Source organism: Cololabis saira, chromosome 14, assembly GCF_033807715.1.
Source record: "Cololabis saira isolate AMF1-May2022 chromosome 14, fColSai1.1, whole genome shotgun sequence".
In the NCBI taxonomy this organism is placed as follows: Eukaryota; Metazoa; Chordata; class Actinopteri; order Beloniformes; family Belonidae; genus Cololabis; species Cololabis saira.
The window spans coordinates 3399679-3422324 of NC_084600.1; the positions used below are offsets into that span (position 1 = coordinate 3399679).

Sequence of the window (22646 nt, forward strand, 5' to 3'; positions counted from 1 at the left end):
AAGTCGCTTACCTGGAATGAAGACCACGTCTCTTGCGTGCTTGCTGATTGGGTAACGTACTGCGTCACGCATCGCGTCACTTCCTGGTGTTGCGGTCCGTTGCTGCTGCACGGCGTGCGGGCACAGATCTGGTAAAATAGCACTATATCTGGTACATTACTGTCTTTATTTCAACACTCGCTCATTTTCTCTTCCGTAACTTTCACTGTCACCAATCACCAATACATTTTCTGTCCGTTAGCCTCCGTTAGCATCTTAGCATGGGCTCTCCGTCTCCCACCGTTTCACCTCTTTGCTGCTCAGTGTGTGAAATGTTTAGTTATTCCTCTGCCTCCTTTAGTGAAGACGGTAAGTGCTTAAAATGTAGTTTATTTACAGGGCTGGAGGCGAGGCTCAGTCAGTTAGAGGTCCGGTTCTGCCAATTTGACCATAGTCCGATAGCCTCCTCAGCTAACCAGGCTAAGCTAGCGGCGGACCGGCCCATAGCAGCTGAGGCTAGCCGCTCCCCTGCAGCTCCCGAGCAGCCGGCCAGTCAGGACCGGTGGGTGACGGTTCGGGGGAAGCGTAGTAAAGGGCTCACGGAACACCACCACCCGCTTCACGTGTCTAACCGATTTTCCCCACTCAGCGACACACCCGTTGAGAAGCCGACCCTGGTGATTGGCGACTCCATAGTCAGACATGTGAAGCCGACTCCAGAGACCATAGTTAGGTGTATCCCGGGGGCCAGAGCGGGCGACATAGAAGCAAATTTGAAGCTACTGGCAAAGGGTAATCGTAAATATGGTAAAGTTATCATCCATGTCGGAGCTAACGACTCCCGTCTTCGCCAGTCGGAAGTAACCAGAATGAATATTGTCTCGGTGTGTAACTTCGCTAAATCCATGTCGGACTCCGTAGGTTTCTCTGGCCCCCTCCCCAATTTGACCAGTGATGACATGTTTAGTCGCATGCTCTCGCTCCGTCGCTGGTTGTATCGGTGGTGTTCAGAAAACGACGTGGCCTTTATTGACAATTGGGAAACGTTCTGGGGAAAGCCCGGTCTGATTAGAAGAGACGGCATTCATCCCACCCGGGATGGTGCTGCTCTTGTCTCTAGTAATTTGGCCTGTTTCATTAGACCCTCTCCCTGACATCGCAGGGTCCAGGCCAGGATGCAGAGCTGTAGTTTAACACACTTCTCTGCTGCTTCTCGAGGACCAACGCCTGCCAACAAAACTATAAGATTACATGATGTAACTGGTAACTCTAACCAGGTGCCTAGCAAAATAGAAGTAGTTGCAGTTCCCCGCCCTCCACTAGTTCACCAGGTGCGGCGTTATAGAGGCGTTAACCAAAATAATCTTGTAAAAATTAAAACCAATGCACATTTGGTACCAATAAGAGACCGAAAAATTAGATGCGGACTACTAAATATACGATCATTAAGCTCCAAGTCTCTGTTAGTAAACGATATAATCACAGAGAGCAGGAGTGATGTTTTCTGCTTAACAGAAACATGGTTACAGGATGAAGAGTATGTTAGTTTGAATGAATCAACTCCGCCCGGCTACTTTAATCATCACATTCCTAGAAACACGGGCCGGGGCGGAGGAGTCGCAGCAATTTATAACTCCAGTCTCCAAACAAAAATTGAACCTAAGTGCAATCATAATACGTTTGAAAGCCTCACGCTTAGTCTGAAATTTCCGAGCTGGAAATCAGAGAAGCCAGTTGTGTTAGTGGTAGTGTATCGGCCCCCTGCTGGCGCTTATCTAGAGTTTTTGTCTGAATTTTCAGATTTCCTTTCTGGATTATTGATCAGTACAGATAAATTCATCATAGTGGGTGATTTTAATATTCATATGGATGTTGAAAGCGATAATCTTAAATTAGCTTTCAATTCTCTTCTAGAATCAATGGGTATCTCACAAAAAGTGGACGGGCCGACGCATTGTTTTGGTCATACTCTCGATCTCGTTCTCACCTACGGTGTTGAAACTGATGGTCTGTTGGTGTCACCTGTTAACTCCCTTTTATCCGACCATTATTTAATAACGTTGGAATTGAATGTTGTTGATGTTGAAGTGCAGGGCAGGAGGTATTATTTTAGCAGATGTTTGTCTGATGAAGCTATTGCTAAATTTAAGGAGACCGTTGCTCGTCTTGCGACAGTGGAAAATAGTGAAGCCTCTACTGAAGCAATAGAGGCCAGTGACCTGGGTTCTACCTCTGATGTTGATTTTCTTGTTAGTAACACTGCTGATCTGTTGCACTCAGCTTTAGATGAAGTTGCTCCTTTGAAAAGGAGGGTTTCTAGCCACAGGAGCTTAACTCCCTGGTACAATTCAGATATTCGCATGTTGAAACAAAGCGTGCGTAAATTGGAAAGGAAGTGGTACTCTTGTAGGTCTGTAGACTCTTATCGTGAATGGAAAGATATTCTAATAGTATATAAAAAAGCCATTCGCAAAGCAAGAACAGCTTATTATTCAACGTTGATAGAGGATAACAAAAGTAACCCACGTTTTCTGTTCAGCACTGTAGCCAGGCTGACAAAGAGTCACAGCTCTGTGGAGCCGTGTATTCCTGCAGCTCTCAGTAGTGAGGACTTTATGAGCTTCTTTAACAGTAAAATCACGAGAATTAGAGAAGAAATCAACCAGCCGGTTGTGGGCGTTTCTTCAGCTTTAGCGACTTCCCTAGGCTCTGACTTGTCTCTAGACTGTTTTGATCCTATAGACCTCCCTGAGCTGACCTCACTCGTTAATAGAGCTAAGTCTACCACATGTATGTTAGACCCCATCCCGACTCGACTATTCAAAAATGTTTTTTCTCTTATTGGTGTGACAATACTGGACCAAATCAACCTATCCCTAAGCTTAGGATATGTACCACAGGTTTTCAAAGTGGCAGTAATTAAACCTTTACTTAAAAAACCTTCCCTTGACCCAGACACCTTAGCTAATTATAGGCCAATTTCTAACCTTCCATTTGTATCTAAAATTCTGGAAAAGGCAGTTTCAAGCCAGTTATGTGACTATTTGTATAGAAATGATCTGTTTGAAGTCTTTCAGTCAGGGTTCAGAATGCATCATAGCACAGAGACAGCACTGGTTCGAGTTACGAATGACCTTCTTATGGCCTCAGATAAGGGATTAGTGTCCATATTGGTTTTACTGGACCTCAGTGCTGCTTTTGACACTGTTGATCATGGCATTTTACTGCACAGGTTAGAGCATGTTGTTGGGATTAAAGGGACAGCTCTATGTTGGTTTAAATCATATCTATCTGACAGGTTCCAGTTTGTTCATGTACATGAGGTTTCTTCAGAACAGTCGAGGGTCTGTTATGGTGTTCCGCAGGGTTCAGTGCTAGGGCCAGTCTTGTTCAGTTTATACATGCAGCCGTTGGGAAGTATAATCCAGAATCACGGCATACACTTTCATTGTTATGCTGATGATACGCAGCTCTACTTGTCTATGAAGCCGGATGAAACAGAACCGTTAGTTAAACTTCAGGCATGTCTTAGGGACATCAAGGACTGGATGTCCAGAAATTTCTTGCTTCTAAATTCAGATAAAACAGAGGTTATCATTCTTGGTCCAGAGCATCTTAGGAAGGGATTAGATGGTGTTGCGATGGCTTCCAGTGCAACTGTGAGAAACCTTGGTGTTGTTTTCGATCAGGATTTGTCGTTTAAACCATATGTTAATCAGGTTTGTAAAATAGCGTTTTTCCATCTCCGTAATATTGCAAAAATTAGGAAAATCCTCTCGCAGAGGGATGCAGAGAAACTAGTTCATGCGTTTGTATCTTCTAGACTGGATTACTGTAATGTGTTGTTAGCAGGATGTCCAAGTAATTTGCTGAATAGGCTCCAGCTGATCCAAAATGCAGCAGCACGAGTACTGACAGGAATTAGCAGGAGAGACCACGTCTCTCCAGTGTTAGCGTCGCTCCATTGGCTACCTGTAAAATTCAGAATTCAATTTAAAATTTTATTACTTGCATATAAAGCCCAAAACGGCTTAGCTCCGCAGTATTTACAAGATTTGATAGTGCCTTATGTTCCTGGCCGAGCTCTCCGCTCCCAGGGTGCAGGTTTACTCGTAGTTCCTAGAGTATCTAAATGTAGATTTGGAGGGCGGGCGTTCTGCTATCAGGCACCATTACTTTGGAACCAACTTCCAATCTGGGTTAAGGAGGCTGACACCACCTCCACCTTTAAAACTAAACTTAAAACCTTTCTGTTTAGTAAAGCTTATAGTTAGTGTTAAGTAAACCTCTAGCTGGTGTTGGTAAATCTCTAGGTAGTGTAAACTTTAGTGTGTTAGAGTCAGTAGTCATTGTCGCAGCTATAGAACAAAACTATAATAGTTAGTCTCAAATATAGCTTCGCGGTAGATATGCTGCTATAGGCTTATGCTGCAGGGGGGCACCGACATGATCCGCTGGGCGGTGCCTCTCACCCTTCTTCTCCTCTCCTTTTCCCTGCCTCTCTTCTCCATTACCATTTTTATTTATTATAAATATCTCATAGCTATCATTTTTGTCCATTGTTCCTGTAGTTTCTTGTGCCGGCCCCCCTTTTTTTTTTTTTTTTTTTTTTTTTTTTTTTTTTTCCTCTTTTGTGTATGTTTGCAGGCCGGAGCCTCAGGAGCTGCGTTCTGGCCTGTGTTCCCGGCCCTCCCCCCCCTCTGGTCATCCCATTGCTTCTTCCACCTGCCTACGTGGATGTCTGCTGTTGCTGCTTCCGCCTGCCTGCACCCCCCCCCCCTCTGGTCATCCCGCTGCTGCTTCCACATGACTGTTGTGTGCTGCTGACGCCCCCCCTCCCCTCTGGTCATCCCGCTGCTGCTTCCACATGACTGTTGTGTGCTGCTGACGCCCCCCCCCCCCCCCCCCCCCACCCCTGGTCATCCCGTTGCTGCTTCCACCTGCCTGCTGTGCTGTTGCCGTCCCTGACCCACCAGTCTGGCCTTCGGCAGGAGGGTCCCCCCTTATGAGCCTGGTCCTGCTCAAGGTTTCTTCCCTCCTAAAGGGGAGTTTTTCCTTGCCACTGTTTGGCTTAAGGCTTTTCTCCCACTAAGGGAGTTTTTACCTGCCATTGTTTATATAATAATTGCTCGGGGGTTTATGTTTATGTTTATGTTTATGTTCATGTTCTGGATCTCTGGAAAGCGTCTAGAGACAACATCTGTTGTATTAGACGCTATATAAATAAAATTGAATTGAATTGAATGAAGGAAAGAAGACGTATGAAGTGTAAATGTGCAGTAGAAAAGCTTCAAATCACCAGCTGATGTGACACTGAGCTGAAGGTCCCATCTATTTAAAACTCCTAACACCAGTTAGACACGCCTTTTGTAAATGTGTGGAGACAGATTAATTGATGCCCAAGTTTCCATTCAACACATGATGTGCTGAATGGCTCTTGCTTAAAAATACTGATCACCTAGCAGCGAAGCTCTCTGTGTCTCTGTTTCGTTGCACGGGAGCCAAGCTGGGATTCCTAAGCAGACCATGAGGTCGGTTACAGATGACATATGTTGCTTATGTTTCATCAAGTGAGTACCAGCTTGTAATGGGAAAGTATGAGGGGGTGAAATACCTACTACATCAAAAAGGCAGTACATGATGACATGAGGTGTGTCAAACAGTGCCTTCAGTTGAGATTGTCCATGTCTCCGACCAAACATAAAAACACGCCAACTGAAAAAGACAAAAAAGAAAAAAGTCAACCGACGAAGATCATCAGCTGGACAGACTACGACTGTCCCTTCATTAGCAACGAAGCATCGAAGAAGAAAATCTAAAACATTGTGTTGAGATAAACTGTGTTTTGGCTTTCATGCATATCTTTTTTGGCAAAAACCTTTTGAGAATATTTGTTCAAAGATGGTCTTGGTTCCTGTCATCTACTCATCTGGCTTTTTTGTGTAGAGCTATAAATACAATTTGTATTCTTAATAAACATTCTGTAAAAGCAATGAAAAAACTATTCTCTCATTTGGAGGTTATAAGCATTTTTCATAGAAAATATGTGGATGTTTTCTACACAAATTGTTTGTTATGAAGAAATGTTGCCTTGACAATATGGAAATATACTATTTTGACAATTCATTCATAATTTATGAAAATATATTTACAACTCAATTGTTTTCCCCAAAACCCAAACTTCAATGCACTTTTACCTTTCTTTAACATTTTACATCGATAGTCTGCAACTTAATTTTAATTCCAAAGCTATCAAGACCTTAACTCTCTGGAATTCCTTGCCACAGGAAATAAGGTCTGCTCCAACAGTGCCCACTTTCAAAAGCAGACTAAAAACTTACCTTTTTGCACAGGCGTTTGACTAAACTCATGAGGGTGCAGGGTGATCGCACTTTTGTTAAAATGGAATTATGGTTGTTATTATTGTTTTTTCTCTTGTCATACTCGTTATTATGGGGATGCCAAGTAGTGGCATGACCATATTGCAATCGTCCAGAATGGCCCAAAGGGCAATGTTGCTAGCATTTTGCTAACAAGCTAAAGTCGCAAAAGTCCCACTGTGCACCAGCGGGTGTACAGCATGACCCCGCCCTGATGTGGAAAAAAAAATCCCCAAAAAATAAAACACGCCCCAAAAAAACGAGAAAAAACATGAAAATGAAGGCGATATAATATAGTATACAGAAAGGTTTCCCTTTTCTTATTATTCTTATTCCGCACGCTTTTTTGGTCCGTTAATATGGCCCGAACCGCAACGTGCTCCGATGCATGCCATACATCGTTGGATGCGTCTCCATCGTGCCTCGATGGGCATTACTTTTCATTTTATTTCCTTTATATAAGATTAGATTAATGAGCTGTTGCACATGAAGTTTTGAACACAGATGTTGAAAAAACAGAGAAATGAAGACAAACTGCAACAGTATACAGGAAACACTGCCAAGGAACTTGACAGTGTGTTTTATTTACGTTAAAGTCAATTAAATTATACTAGTGGCTAATGGATAAAATGAATAAAGATCAACAGAAGGAAGGATAAAAGATAACTCTTCAAACTTCTAAACTCATAAAACTTTATTTTCTAGGAAAAATATTGCCATCAATTCATTGGCACATTGACCCAAACAGCTGGCTATCCGCAACGTCTCCACGCAACGGGCCTCCAGGTGGGAAGGAGTTATGGATTAATTTAGTGTTGCATGCTAAGTCAGCTAAAAAGCTAAGCTATGCTAACTGAGCAGAAAGTGACAGGTATACGCGCTGGTGCCTGCCAGCTCAGGGGGCGCAATAGCTTGCCAGAACAGAGGGGCTGCAGGGCCAGAAACAGCAGGTCTCCGTAACCGATCGTTTTGCTGCATTGAAGAGAACACACACTATGTCAGTGCTATGAAATGTGGACATTTCATGATTAATGTGGGTATCCAACATAACTGCAAGTGTGTTAGGGTAATGGTGGTCTCACATGTGCGTGTTTTGTAGTAGAAGCCTCTGCCTCCACAGACTTCGGTAAGGGCATCCACCAGTTCAGCGCCACACAGAGTCTGTACACTAGTGGCTTCTGTGCTCGGACGGGTCACGGCCAGTAAGAGCAGAACTGAGATGGCGTGTATCCACAGTGTCGCCATACTGGAAGAGCTGCACACAAATGTTTTCTTATTGAGGATGTTGAAGAACAGGACAGCTATGCTAAAAGCAAATCAAAATAATAAGAGGAGGAAATCAATTGCGTAAAAAAAAAACAAGAGGGAAGAATCTTGAGAGGTGGAGTTGAGTAGAGAATGTAGGTGAAATGAAGGGTCACTGAGCAGTTGGAGGGAGATCATAGAAAAGTCACTTACCTGGAATGAAGGAAAGAAGACGTATGAAGTGTAAATGTGCAGTAGAAGAGCTTCAAATCACCAGCTGGTTCCAGCTGAGCTGAAGGTCCCATCTATTTAAAACTCCTAACACCAGTTAGACACGCCTTTTGTAAATGTGTGGAGACAGATTAATTGATGCCCAAGTTTCCATTCAGCACATGATGTGCAGGGAAGCCAAGCTGGGATTCCTAAGCAGACCATAAGGTCGGTTACAGATGACATATGTTGCTTATGTTTCATCAATTGAGTACCAACTTGTAATGGGAAAGTATGAGGGGGTGAAATACCTACTACATCAAAAAGGCAGTACATGATGACATGAGGTGTGTCAAACAGTGCCTTCAGTTGAGATTGTCCATGTCTCCGACCAAACATAAAAACACGCCAACTGAAAAAGACAAAAAAGAAAAAAGTCAACCGACGAAGATCATCAGCTGGACAGACTACGACTGTCCCTTCATTAGCAACGAAGCATCGAAGAAGAAAATCAAAAACATTGTGTTGAGATAAACTGTGTTTTTGCTTTCATGCATTTCTTTTTGGGCAAAAATCTTTTGAGAATATTTGTTCAAAGATGGTCTTGGTTCCTGTCATCTACTCATCTGGTGAAAACAATTTTCTTTTTTGTGTAGAGGTATAAATACAATTTGTATTCTTAATAAACATTCTGTAAAAGCAATGAAAAAACTATTCTCTCATTTGGAGGTTATAAGCATTTTTCATGGAAAATATGTGGATGTTTTCTACACATTGTTTGTGAAGAAACTTGACAATATGGAAATATTATATTTTGTCAATTCATTCATAATTTATGGAAAATATATTTACAACTCAATTGTTTTCCCCAAAACCCAAACTTCAATGCACTTTTACCTTTCTTTAACATTTTACATAGATAGTCTCCAACTTAAATTTAATTCCAAAGCTATCAAGACCTTAAACCCAAGATCAATAATTTAATATATTGACAATAGCATTGCATTCTTGTTTTCCTGTAAGGGTGTAGCTTTGTGCACTTTTGTGCAATCATAAAGTTTAATACAATTTGTTATCAAATATGTATTCTGCACACATTACAGATGCCATTACTGGAGAAACAATACCTTTCATAAAGGCAGTTGAGAGGAAACTCCAAATTGTCCAATCTTTCCTCAAACACTTTCTCTTATTGGAAAGATCTCATCAGAATGACAACTACAACATTCAAAAACCGGCACACCATTGTGAAAGAAAAGCACGTAGCATGAAATATTTACTGTATTTACTGTCACTCTCGTCATTGACTTGATTGAAATCACTCCAAATCCATTTCCAATCATCTCAACGACATTGGAGGGCATCGATCAAATGTCTGACAGCAATACGACCATCAGCCTTCATAAAGAGATCATAGATGTTACATTACAAAGCTACCCTTTGTATTGTTCTACCCAAAAGGATTTATAGGCCTATGCAGAACAGCAGTGGGGACAAAGTAGCTCCTTAACATACTATAATTAATGGTAGCTTTTGCAGTTTGCTTTGAGTTGGCCTCGAGAGCTGTTTTCACAGTCCCATTGAGTTCTGGAGACTCTCAATGTGTTGTTGATGTACAGTTTCAACTATTCCAGTATCCACGAGTTGATCAAGGGAGTGTATACATTGGTTTACCTTATCTCACAGTCTTTGGCGACTGCCCTCTCAACAATTACTTGGTGCAAGGCTCCAACTTCCAATACCAGCTGCCTCTTGCCTGTGGTATTAATCTTAAAATTAGAATGAAACATCACCTCTTTTTGTCTTGAAAGGCTTTAGGGGCCTGATGTGTTCCTTAATTCCAGACCTCGAAAACCACTGTCCTGCTTGTCTAAAGGTTGTTGCATACTCATGAGAACAGAAATGATCTCACTCCCGAGGGCTGCAAGAAAAGAATTACATAATTTTGTTCTCACACCCCTGGTTTGGGAGTTCTCGCACCTCAATCGCGAACCCATCATCTGGGCGAAACTTCTTTTTCTTGAGTGGTGTCCAAGAACCGTTGTGTGATTGGTCAGAAATGTAAAGAGTGTTGTTTAATGTGGAGGAGCTGGAATTTCATCCCCGCTTCTCTGAAAGTATGAAAGCAACTCTTTTTCCATCTCCTTGACAATCACGAACAATAACAATAAATCTTTGTCCTCCCCCTTTCAACAACAAAACGGCAACAGCCCAGTGACAATATCTCTCTTATTGTCACTGGGCTGTTGCCGTTTTGTTGTTTCTGTCACGGTACCTGTGCAGGGTTACCAACTACTTATTACGAGTGACTTTGGGCTTGTTTTTGTGACGTTATTTTGAACATCAGAAGTTGTGGCTTGAGGTATTTATTTGTCAGAGCTGACTTGTTTCAGGCAAGAACATATCTCTCCGCCTCTCCTTTTCCCTGCGTAGAATTTTTACGTGCTTGACAAGACTGCGCTCAAAATATAACCAAACTTTAGGAGCGGGTAGCATATACAAATCCCAGCAGTGTCTGGCATCTCACTGCAATGTATCCACCGTACACACACAATACACATCACACATCTTTACTTTAAAATAGAACGTGACATTAAATTTTGTTTGCCTCTGAGTTACTGATATGTGACTTTATGTCAGTGGGCGAGAAATTACTCTCTTTCACTCCTGCCAGCCCTTCCCTGAGCTGTCGCCCTGAGACATCTTAACTCTTGCAGTAATGTTTCAAACTGCACTGAGTCATATGGATCCATACTCCTATTCATTATTTATAACCATATTATTTTTTCCACACCAGTGTTTTCAGCATTCGTATGACCGTCTCTTATTTTTATTCCGTGATATGGCGAACCTGCTCTTGTGCTGTACAGTACGTAGGTGCTGCAGTGGGAGGGGCCTGTCACGACCTCCATGAATTCTGCACTTGAGTTTCTCGTCAAGTATGAAATGTCCTGCTCCGAACGACCTTTGTTCTTGTGAAAGTATGTAACAAGCTTAAGATGTAGTTTGAACTTGGTATGTGTCTGGTGTCCAAATGATGGGTTACTAACACATTTCTGTGGAAATTAATGGGAACCTGATGGTGGTCAATTGATGGGAATCAGCTGTGCTGTAACAGGAAATCATCGAAAACGTGTAAAGCCATGGTCCTAGAGGATCGGAATTAGAGAACACCGGTCCAAAGCCTGCAACCTCTCTCATAACTCTTGGCTAATATCCATGTGAAGACTTTTGCTGGAAATTGTTTTTGGACTGAATTATTAAATGGAAAATACAATGTACATTGTGCAAACTCAAATGTATACATTTTGTCTGTCAAATCACAAAACAAAAGAGGTGGGTTCCTATCATCTTAAGTGGACGGATTAAATGGGCAAAATTGTGACAGATATTTTTAGTTCACTCTGCAAAAAGTGGATTTTTTTTCTAAGTCATAAAATCAATGTTGGATGTTGGACACTAGCCATATGACTTATGATATGATATATCCTCAGTGACAGATTGACACAGCTTACTAAGCCAAATGCATACTGGGAGTACTTAAAATTATTTTCACTTGAATAGATAATTGTCTTACTCTGCTAAACTTGGAGGACCTGTGTGACTAGATGAGCACATGAAAGAGTCAACAGCAAAAGAAAGCTAGGGCCCGCGTCGGCGGCCGGGGCGGCTCTGTCTCTCTGGGCAGGCTGGCCCCCTGCCGGGTGGGGGTCGTTGGCCTGGAGGGTGAGGGCCTCCTAGCCACGTGTCCGGCCCGGGTGGCCGGGGATTGCCTGGGTCGCGGTCCGCCGCCGCGGGATCCCTGGCTGCTTCTTTCCGCGCCGTGGGGGCCCCGGTGGGTTGCCTCCCTCCTACTTCTCCCCTCTGTGGGGTTGCTGGTGGCCTGGGTTCCGGGCTCTTCCGTGTCGGCCTCTGGTCTGGCGGGTGGCGGGGTTGCTCCGCCCCCTCCCCCACTATAGATACACTTCAGGTGGAGCTTTGTTTGGTTTATTACACACACGCACGCACGCACGCACGCACGCACACACACACGCACGCACACACACACACACACACACACACACGTATAGCCACTCAGTCACATACATATACACAAACATACACAGCCACACAAACATATACATACACACACACACACAAACACACACAACCACAAAGACATGTACACACACACGTACAAACACACATATACACACACACACACACACACACACACACACACACACACACACACACACACACAACCACACACACACACGCATGATCATATACATACACGCATACACACACATAGACATACACACTGGCTTGTTCACCTGCATGCTGGCTCTCTAGATTTTGGGTTTAGGTAGCGGTAGCGATAGCTTAGCTCAGACTGCGACGATCAGATCTCAAGATTTGGGTCATTTGCTGTTCATGTTTTGGTCGGCTCCGTGCCGGTTTCGTGTTTTGTTTGTGGTTTTTTGTTGCAGATTTCCAGTGCTCGACGTGTGTCTCCGTGTGTTCCTGCTTCCTGGATTGGCAGTGGATGTCGTCACCCCCCCCACGCCCCCCCCCCCCAAAAAAAAAATCACTGGGTTTGTATGTGTATATTTATGTATGTGTACGCATATGTGTGCGTATATATATGTATATATATTAAATATAGTAATAATGCACATATATATATACCTTTGGTTTCTACCGTCATGGTATCAATCATTAATATGTGTGCAGACAAGGTAAAAAAAAAAAAAAAAGAAAGCTAGGGAATGACAGCGAAGTAGGTTCTAGGCATTCTAGGTTCTAGGTTCTAGGAACGAAATTTTGTTCCACTTGTACTATATATATATATATATATATATATATATATATATATATATATATATATATATATATATATATATATATATATATATATATATAATATCAATTATATTACCATGAAGGTGGGTTAAAAATTAAATCTGCCCCACATCTCAAAATGCTTTATATTGATGGGATGGATGGCTGGATGGAACCGTAATGATGCGGTGAAGGTGCCAGCAGTGGATGTGGTTTGAGGGCAAACGTGGTTAGGTTAGTTGATGGCACAGTGCTTGTTAGATTGATCAAGCTCTCAGTGGGACATATTTTCAACAACCAGGCAGAACAAGTCTTTGGCATGAAGAGTGCATAGAAAGTCTTGTTAAAAAAGAACACTGAAAAAAAAATTAATGAATAAAAAATACATTGTTGTACTCTCTGGCACTTTATACAGTCCACTTTATTTATTCATTAGGCGCTCAAGCCTTCTTCATTATCAGTGCTAATAAGACAGACGTTCCAGTATGCTATATACCCCATCATACATCTATTTTTACTTTATACCACTGGGGTTTAGGAAAGACAACTAGATCAGTCTGTATTTCATTATTTATTGGTCAATACTACTGCTGGAATGCTACATGTTTTCCAAATAGAAGCATAAAGTAATGGTGCAACATCCTGAATACACAAACACAGTCAGAGATACAAATTCAAACAAATCTCATTTGCAGTTTCTCATATAATGCAAAACCAGGTGCCTGCTTTAAAGCTGCTCAAAACTGCAGCCATCACAGAATGAATAATTCACAGGCATGTAAATGGACAAGGGTTGTTTTGTATGTATTACGTGTTGTAAAGTGATTTGATACCACTGCATATTCTCTAAATTGTTCAACTGCACGAGAGCAAGTGTGGCATACAAACAGTTTGTAAAAAGCTAATCTAACGAAGTGGTGTTGTTGTCAATATTCATATTTTGAAGCAAATAATCAAGATTGCCATCTATAAAACATTTTACTTTGCTTCTATTGATTACTCAATATTACTCTATATTTTAGCAAAAATTAAAAAAAATGGAATGGAAACTCATTAGCATAGTTAGTCTTTATAAATATGCAACACACACCCACAAGATGATGCCTCATGCACTGACAACACAAAGCATCCCATCCCATGTAAACCTTGTCAGTTATATTGAATTGAATACAATGCTATTAGTTTCCAAATGCCAAATATATTGTGTAATCTCAAATTAAGATTTAATAAACAGAATAAAAAAACTAGAATCATTTGACAAAAATGTATTGATTAAAATTAAAATTTTTGTCTCATCGGGCCATATTACCACAGTTACAGGAGACAAAGGGCCACAAGACTGATTCTAACTGAGTTCAAGTATGAGCTCAGGTCACATGTCAGTTGTAGTATCGGTAGCATATCCTTAACTTGAACTACTATTGCCGATCTGTAGATGCTAGACCATTTCTGTAAAAATACATGTATATTATATTATATATATAAATATATAAATCTTTTCTATTTTTTATTTCATGCAAGATAGGAAAATAAAGACAGCAGGAGACATGCTGTGAGATGTGTCTCCAACTGAAAAAAGAGCCCACAAACAAATGGCTCTTACGAATCCTCCTTGTTTTATAGCTTTATAGCTGGATATAAGCTGTGGGTCTGTAGGGAACCGAGCCACGAACAAACATACTTATATTATTATTTTTTTCTTTATTGTGCAACTTCAAGGTTTTGCGTCATGGATCAAAACAGCTTTCACATATTCTTTTGACCCAGCTGACCTCTTGCATTCTTATCTATGATGTATGTTATAGAGCAGCAGCAAGGCTCAGTAGGATCTTTGCATTTCTTCAAGAAAATCAATTGTTTCAAGGAATACCAAGAACATTGCTGTAAATTTCAAGTTAGGAATAAGACCAAATTAAAGCTGCAAGCAGCGATGAACGGGCCCTTGCTGCCTTGTGCACGTTCAGGCTGCAGTGGAAGCTTGTATGACTTGCATGTAGATTCTTCAGGCCTGGACATTTAGCGGATGAAACCACCCACGATTCTCTATACCAAACCATTCAAAGGTTATGGCAGAACAAGGACTATCACTATCACACACACACACACACACACACACACACACACACACACACACACACACACACACACACACACACACAGCCACACAGACATATACATACACACACACACATATACACACACATAGCCACACACACACACACACACACCCACACACATAGACATACACATTGGCTCGTTCACCTGCATGTTTGCTCTGTAGTTTTGGGGGTTAGTAATCGCCGTAGTTTAACTCAGATTGTGATTGGATCTTGAGACTTGGGACAGTTGCTACTCGTGTTTCTGCCGGTTCCATGCCGGTTTCGTGTCTGTTTTGTTTTTTTTTGTTAGTTTTTTGCAGATTTCCAGTGCTCGACGTGCGCCTCCATGTGTGTTCTCGCGTCCTGGATAGCAGCGGATATCACCCCCCACTCCCCCCCCGGAAAAAAAAACAAACAAAAACTGGGTATGTATGTATATATGTATGTGTATGCATATGTATGCGTACATATATGTATATATATTAAATATAGTAACAATGCACATATATATGCCTTAGGTTTTTACCAGCATGGAATTAACCATTAATATGTGTGCAGACAAGGTAAAACAAAAAAAAAAAAAAAACAAAAAAAAAAAAAAACAGGTACTATCAAATATCGACCAATAAGAAGAAAGGGCGGGGCTAATTTGCACCAATTATGTTCAAGGACTCAAAACCGTACCATACAGTACGTCAAACCGTATTCTGGGGCTTGAGGCACGAAGTTTTATCTGTATGGACCAACCAAATGAATTTGGGGCACGCTCTTTGGCATCTAGCGTCGCCACGGTAACGCTTTTGAATGAGAAAAGTAATGCGCATCTTCACAGGATCGAGACACATTTTGATGTATAACACACCTGGGTGCACGTTACGGTTCGGGCGAAGAAGCAGACGAAGAAATGGCATAAATTGTGCCAAAATTACACAATGAATTCAAAATGGCTGACTTCCTGTTCGGTTTCGGCCATGGAGCCAGGAGACTTTTCTTTAAGTTGTGACATGATACAGGTGTGTACCGATTTTCGTGCATGTATGTCAAACCGTATGGTGGGGCTTGAGGCATGAAGTTTTCTAGGGGGCGCTGTTGAGCCATTAGGCCACGCCCATTAATGCAAAACATTAAATATCAAAATTTTCGCCAGGCCTGGCTTGCGTGCAAAATTTGGTGACTTTTGGGGCACGTTTAGGGGGAAAAAAGGCCCTCATTTCGTTGCAAAAATAAAAACGAGAAAAAAAAATCTTACAGATACAATAGGGCCTCTGCGATGGACTGGTGACCTGTCCAGGGTGAACCTGCCTCTCACCTGAATACAAGCTGGGATAGGCTCCAGCAGACCCCCGTGACCCTGCAAAGGATAAAAGGGTATAGATAATGGATGGATGGATGGACATAGGGCCTTCGCACTGTAAGTGATTGGGCCCTAATAATCAAAGCCATAATTTACCACTGGAATTTTAAAAAGTGTCCAAAAGAAATATTAATATTAAAATTAAAGTGTACAACAAGGTTGAGAACAGCTCATTATGACAATTATGCTTTTTAAATGGCAAAATAAGATTCTTAGTGGCCCTTGACACAAAACTAAGAGCTTAAAGGGAAAATGGCATTTTAGTATTCAGATGACGCAGTTAATAAGTACATAAAACAGTCCGTCAAACTGCTGAAAAGCATGATTTAATAGAAAACATTCGTAGCAACATATGTTAGTATCTATTTGACTGCGTAGTGCTTGAGTAGAGAGGTTAATTAGGCTCCCTTTCCTCAACATCCCATTTCTTTTTTCATGTGCCTCTTATCAGTGTGATGCAATGAAATAAGGTGTTCATATGTTCTTTTTTTACATGAGCAAGCAGTTACAATGTTACAATGAATGTAGTTCATAAAAAAAAAAAAAAAAAAAAAACGTTAAAAGAAGACGCCATTACAATTATGGCCACTCGTGCAGCCATGAAATGTTTCTGGGTTGGAGCTCCGATCTCATTGTATAAAGATGTTATTATGTTGTTTTTATTGCATCATAACAAGATGATTTAGTTTTTCTTTGTAACACAGATGATGCACCTTTCAGTGGTTGTGATGGTCAGTAAAATGTAGATTGTTTCTAGTATTGTGTTTTGAGTTGGTGTCTTTAATCTCCTTAAAAGCATCATTCGACTGCTGGTTGAGTTCTAGTCTTTCTTGTTCGTGTGATTTTTTTCTGCCACTGCCTCACATTTCTGCCTTCAGGTTTTGTTTACCCACCAGGTTTGCTTTTATTAATAGATATGAATGCAAACTAGATTAGAAATATTCTTACTTGGAATTGTGTATTATTAAACTTTATTGACTGATATAATCTGCATTGCTCAGTATATTTTAAATGTAATATCTCATAAATCAAAAATTAAAACAATTTGTTTGTAGCCTCATGAAATACACTAATTGGGAGATATCTGATATGCAGGAAGGTGAAGGCATTTGTACTTTTTGGAAATCCACGGTACTTTCTTGTTTATCCACCTTTTTCTTCCTTTCTCTCTGTGTACTTAGTCATGTCTCAGGCGCTAAAATGCCAGACTGTAACAATTAATTCCAGCAGTGCCCCCGTCTTGTGTAATAAAAGCTGAGTTCAGTGATGTGCATGGTTTAAAAATGAACTGGAGGAAGCGAATTATGGACCGAGACCTTAGTTTGCGTGCGTGTCATTGCCCCCAAAAAAAGGAGAGAGAGAAAACTAGGTGGAGGAGAATAAAGTGCTAGCTACCCTCCAAGGAATCATAAGAGACTATTTTTTGCAGACCACCACAGATTCAGTGTAGCCATGCAAGTAGAGAACAACTGAAAGCCCAAACCAGCTCACAGAGGAAGTGGACTTCATGGCAGAGGTGAACGAGAGACCTAAGAAGGAAATAACCGCGAGGAAGAGAAAACAAGAAAGTGACCGAGCGAGAGTGAACCAGAGAAAAACCTTCATACCTATGGACCTTCTGAACTAAAAACAGCAGTTCAACATTGTTCTATGTATATATTGGAGAACGTTTAAAGCTGCAGCCTCTGCCACTGCTGAATTAGATTTTAACTCTGATTCAAGAGCGGTAAGGCTGCCTCTTGAAATCAATGTAGAGAGCTGTGGTGGTGTTGGAACTATTGTAAATAAGTAATAAGTTATCATGCTTGCTATTAACAGAACGTATGATGATTTGCTTACGCCTGTGACGCACTGATAAAACAATGCTGTGTTTAAGTAATTATAAGTGCTGCACAAGAAGTTTCCGGATATCAGCATAAAGCAGATATCTGCGGAGAAGAGGAAACTTCTTGTTGCTAAACAAATGAGAACAAGAACGAATCAATGCCTGATTCAATACCTGAATCCGCTGACTGCGACCACTCCCTTTCCCCCTCCCTTTAGGGGCGCAGTCAGCTCTGTAAACTAGGGAACACCCAGAGTAAATAAAAGCAAGGAAGCAGCAGAGACAAATTAGAGTATGTTGGAGATCTTACAAAACTCGACTGCTCTCCTTGCAAGTAAATTATAATGGTGTTTGTGTCTTTCTTTGTCTCCAGAGAGTTTGATGATACAAATGTTACGTGCCTAAACCTAACAGGTGGGAAACAGAAAAATGGATCTGGAACATAACATTGCCATAAATTGTTGAGTAGAGAATTCCAACCAAGAAAGTAAATCTCAATTGAGGGACCAGACAGAAACCCTCATTATGCTAATGATGCTGTTCAGGCAAACCCTTGTTACTGACTCTTTTGCCCTTTTGTGTACTTCCTATGACTAACCCTAAATTAACAAATTTTCAATTACATTTTTCCATCGTGTCAGTGCAGGTTCAGCTTTTTAGCATTTGCTATTAACTTAAATTTTGAGTGAAAGGGCCCTTTTTTGTCATATTGATGGAACACTGTCCATAAGCTATAGAGTCAATACAGTTAAATGAGACTGCGTGTTAATTAGTGTTGGTTAAACAAAAACATGCATCAGGCCCATATAATATCTATCCTGTTTGTCCTCTTCAGGCAAAGAAGAAACACAGTGAAAAGATGGAACTCGTAGAATAGAGTTTTGTGCCCCATCTACCACAAAACAACTGTTGCCTCTTTTTATTGCACTGTAAATCGGGAGGATGTGATGGCATGAAACTGCTGCCTCAGAAGGTTTCTAGTGTAGAAAAATCTCACAATACTACAAGGTTGTGTAAACCAGAGGGTCCCAAATGTTTCTGTCTGGATTTGTCCTGCCAAATTTGAGAATTATCCCTAGTGATATAGTTATAAAGCATGCAGTCTGTCTCATGTAACTGTGCTGGCTGTGTAGCTTATGGACCGTGCCCAACACTAAAGTGACTGTTAGTTTTGGACAGAGCTCTGCAGTGAGTCACGCATTTGTCACGTTGTTGGACTGTGCAGAGTTGTGTTGCATGGCTGCGAGTTAAAAGTCAGAACTTCAGCAGATAGTACTGTAAAAGGTATGAGAAAGTGTGAACCCATGAAAGAATATTAATACCACTTTTAGTATGCTGGTATATGTGTATATGAACTCTGTTGCATGTATCTGTATGTGGCATGTGTGCACTTGATTTCCTGACCAGCAGCAATGATATGACAGACTGTCACCTCGAGTGCCAACTTCTCACGGTCCCCCACCTCATCATTTCTTTCGATTCCTTTCAGAAAGCGTTTATTTATTTATCTTAAAATGGTTAAGCGGTGTGCTCGGGGCACTTGTAAAATTGATACCCGCTACCCAGAGAGAGTCACAGGAATACATTTCATCCTGAAACCAACAGTAAATTTCAAAAAATGTCTACTGTGGATAAAGCTACATGTATGCGGACGGCCAGTTCAAACCTTCCACCGCGCTATTAGCTAAACTAATCAAAAGATCTCATTTTTGCTTGTGGCAGGGTGGAGAAGTTGATGGGACACGCACCTGTGTCCCATCCGCCTGAGTGGCTGGTTCTCTCCACCCTGCCTGCCTTATAAGGCGGAGCCGGACAGCAGCAAAGGGGTCGGAGGAGCTGCTGGCGTGAGGTGCTTCTGCACTGTGTGTGGTGATTTAACGAAATAAAGGGTCTGCACGAAACTCTGTGTCTCTCCGTCCTTCGGTCGGGCCCCCGTGGCACTCGCCCTGCCACATTGCTGAAAACCTCAGTTTTTTTAACTCACTAAAACTCACTAAACTGTTGTTTTTCTTTGGTACAATAATTAGAAATAAAGTCATGTAAGACCCAGTTTTTACAATTGAAGTGGACGGGAGAGATGGAGTATGGTCAATTAACCATACTTATGTTATATATTATTACTGTATTTTTTATTTTTATTTTGATAAGAGAACAATAAATTTGAGTGGTCATTTGAACTTTGATAAAACAACATGAGCACAGTATTCAGGATCAGAGTTTGGAGATCAAACTTGCTTCACAGGAACATAAATCGAAAGCAGTGATTTTTTTTTCCATCATTTTAGAAAGTGCCATAATTATAAGAACTGAAAGCTAAATATTGCTTGCAAAGAAATTATTCATTAAATATTCATAAAATGGACATTAAACCAGGTCAAGATTAATTCAGTCCTGTCCTTTTCTTCTTTTCTTTATGTATATGTATATGTATAAAGTGTCTGTAATTTCCAAAAAAGGAACAACGATATCTTTACAGTTGAGAACAATGTGACAAGACTGAGCTTCATGCTTTCAAAGTTCCAACTCGATTTCCTTTTATATTAAACCTATGTTTTTATCCAGTGTGTTGACTTAAAAAGGGAAACTCGCACAAGGCAGATGATTTGTAGTCCATGATTGATGAACCTACATTTGGCACAGCGGGCGCCTCCTGCTCCGGTTCAAGCTCCTGTGTGGACGGGCAATAACTCACACATGACTCGCTTGCATAAACAAGTGCTGCACTTCGGAGGTCAGTCAAGAGAAACGCAAACACCTGATAACAGGAAGCGGCGACAGAGAGCAGGAACACAAATCTGCATGACACCTTCTTTATGACGTATTTTGGTTATTTTAGCCTCTGCTGTATCGCTGAAAACCCTTTAAAAAGTGCTGAAAAAAAAAGATTGGCAAGAGAAAGAAAACTGTTGTGTCTGGAAACTGGGCAGGACATAAACTGTGCAGCAATTGATCTATTTTAAAACAAATACTTTTTTATTTTTGAGTCGTGCATACTAATCATACTAATCATGCTATCCAGATTGAGGACCAACATATAAAAAGCAAGAGGAGATTATAAATAAACAGGGTTGATGTCTCTAACTATATCCAGATAGAAGAAGCAATTTGAAATCTGTTCCCTCTCAGGTTATAGAGTGTTGGAACCGTCAACCTCATTTAAAGGCCAGGACAGCTGATTTTAAAGCCACCTGCACAGAGTGTGGGGAGGACTATTTACCAACGTCAGGTTCCATTTACAGCACAGGTAGAGCTGACAGCTGACCTCAATAGTCAAATGAAGGGTGCAGTGACAATGGCTGCTCGTTGGCTGGTAGTGCACATTGCTACAAGAGCGTGAGCACACATTTATAGACAAATATACACAAGGACAATAGCAGTCAAAGGGCTGCACAGTTCAAATATTTGAGAGTGTGAACAAAGGACACGCTGCTAAATGCCAGAATGTTCAAAAGTTAAAATAGTTTTATCTCTGTGCACAGTTAGATGACAGTGCAAACATTGAAGAAATAAAACAAGCATTCACAATGTGGTTTTTTATGACCTCGCAGGACATCAGCGGCTACATGGACATTATCGGTTACTTTCAACACTGAACTTCCTGCCAGTTTGCCTTAAATCATATGTGTACATTTCGCAATTTTTGTTTGGTGGACTTGTTTTATGGAGCCTGAAAGAGCACATAAGCTCATAACATCACACATGCCAAAATGCCAAGTGCACAAAGCACACATTGTTGCAGCTCTTGACACACGTACATGTGGAAACCCCGTTAAATTCCTACATGAAAAAAAAATGAAGGGCTTTATCAGAAGTACTTGAGTGCACAAACTGTCAGAAAAGTTATATTTCTTGCAGCTCTTCAGCCGACAGCTCACCATTGTTATTTCTTTTGTACAATTTCTTCCTGCAGTAACACAAGTAAATTCCCAGCATTTGTCTTGAGCACTCCGGTGACGTGAATCTGCAGCCACATTGCTCGGTCCGCAACCAGATATTGTCAAAGTACGACAAAACTGTTCCAACCCTGCAACATTCATTCTTCAACAAGTGTATAGCTGTGATCAAAATAGGGAGAGTTTAAAATGGCTTTGATTTAATCTATAATTGTATAAAGGGGTGCTGGGAGTACCAATGCCAAGGGTCCAATGAGCTCTCCTCACTATCCACCCCTGAAATCTTCAAAACACAAGCCACAAAGTTTTCCATCGTTGTCGTTGTTTGAGAAACTATTAGCGCCATGAAACTTGTTATCAGATTATTAATGTAATCACTCGTTATTGAAAACGTGTCAGCAATAATAAGAAACTTCAGAATCAGGGGTAGGATGTTCGGAAGAAAATCCCTCCATTTCCAATGCACGGTTTATCAAGCCGTAGAGCTGTGCACCCCACAGGCATGAGAAAGCATGATGAATGTCTAGTAGAGATGTAAACAGTTCCCCTAGTCTCCCCAGTGGTAATTATAACTGTTGAAATTACTGGCTGCAACATACAGTGTCACCGGTAATCATAAATCACTGATAATCTCCGTGTGACAAAGCAACGAATCTGCCCAAAGCTACGAGGTGCGTTCAGAAACTCAAGACTGCCAAAGTCGAAGAAGTTAGACATGAAAGAAGCAAACTTATTCAGTATGATCCACAACAGTTGCTTTTGAAAGAATAACTTGTTAATTGTTTAGGGACAATTTGTTTCACAGCATCATCGCAATAACAATGAAACAAAAAATAA

General features: G+C 41.1%; 1 long non-coding RNA gene across 1 annotated transcript; it reads right to left on the reverse strand.

The window, feature by feature from the left end:
- Positions 1–6904: 6904 nt before the first annotated feature.
- LOC133459469 (uncharacterized) lies at positions 6905–7933 on the reverse strand. The gene is made up of 3 exons (XR_009784055.1): positions 7818–7933; positions 7442–7614; positions 6905–7331 (listed from the first exon to the last, which is right to left on the reverse strand). It is a non-coding gene; the product is annotated as an uncharacterized LOC133459469 (long non-coding RNA).
- Positions 7934–22646: the final 14713 nt, after the last annotated feature.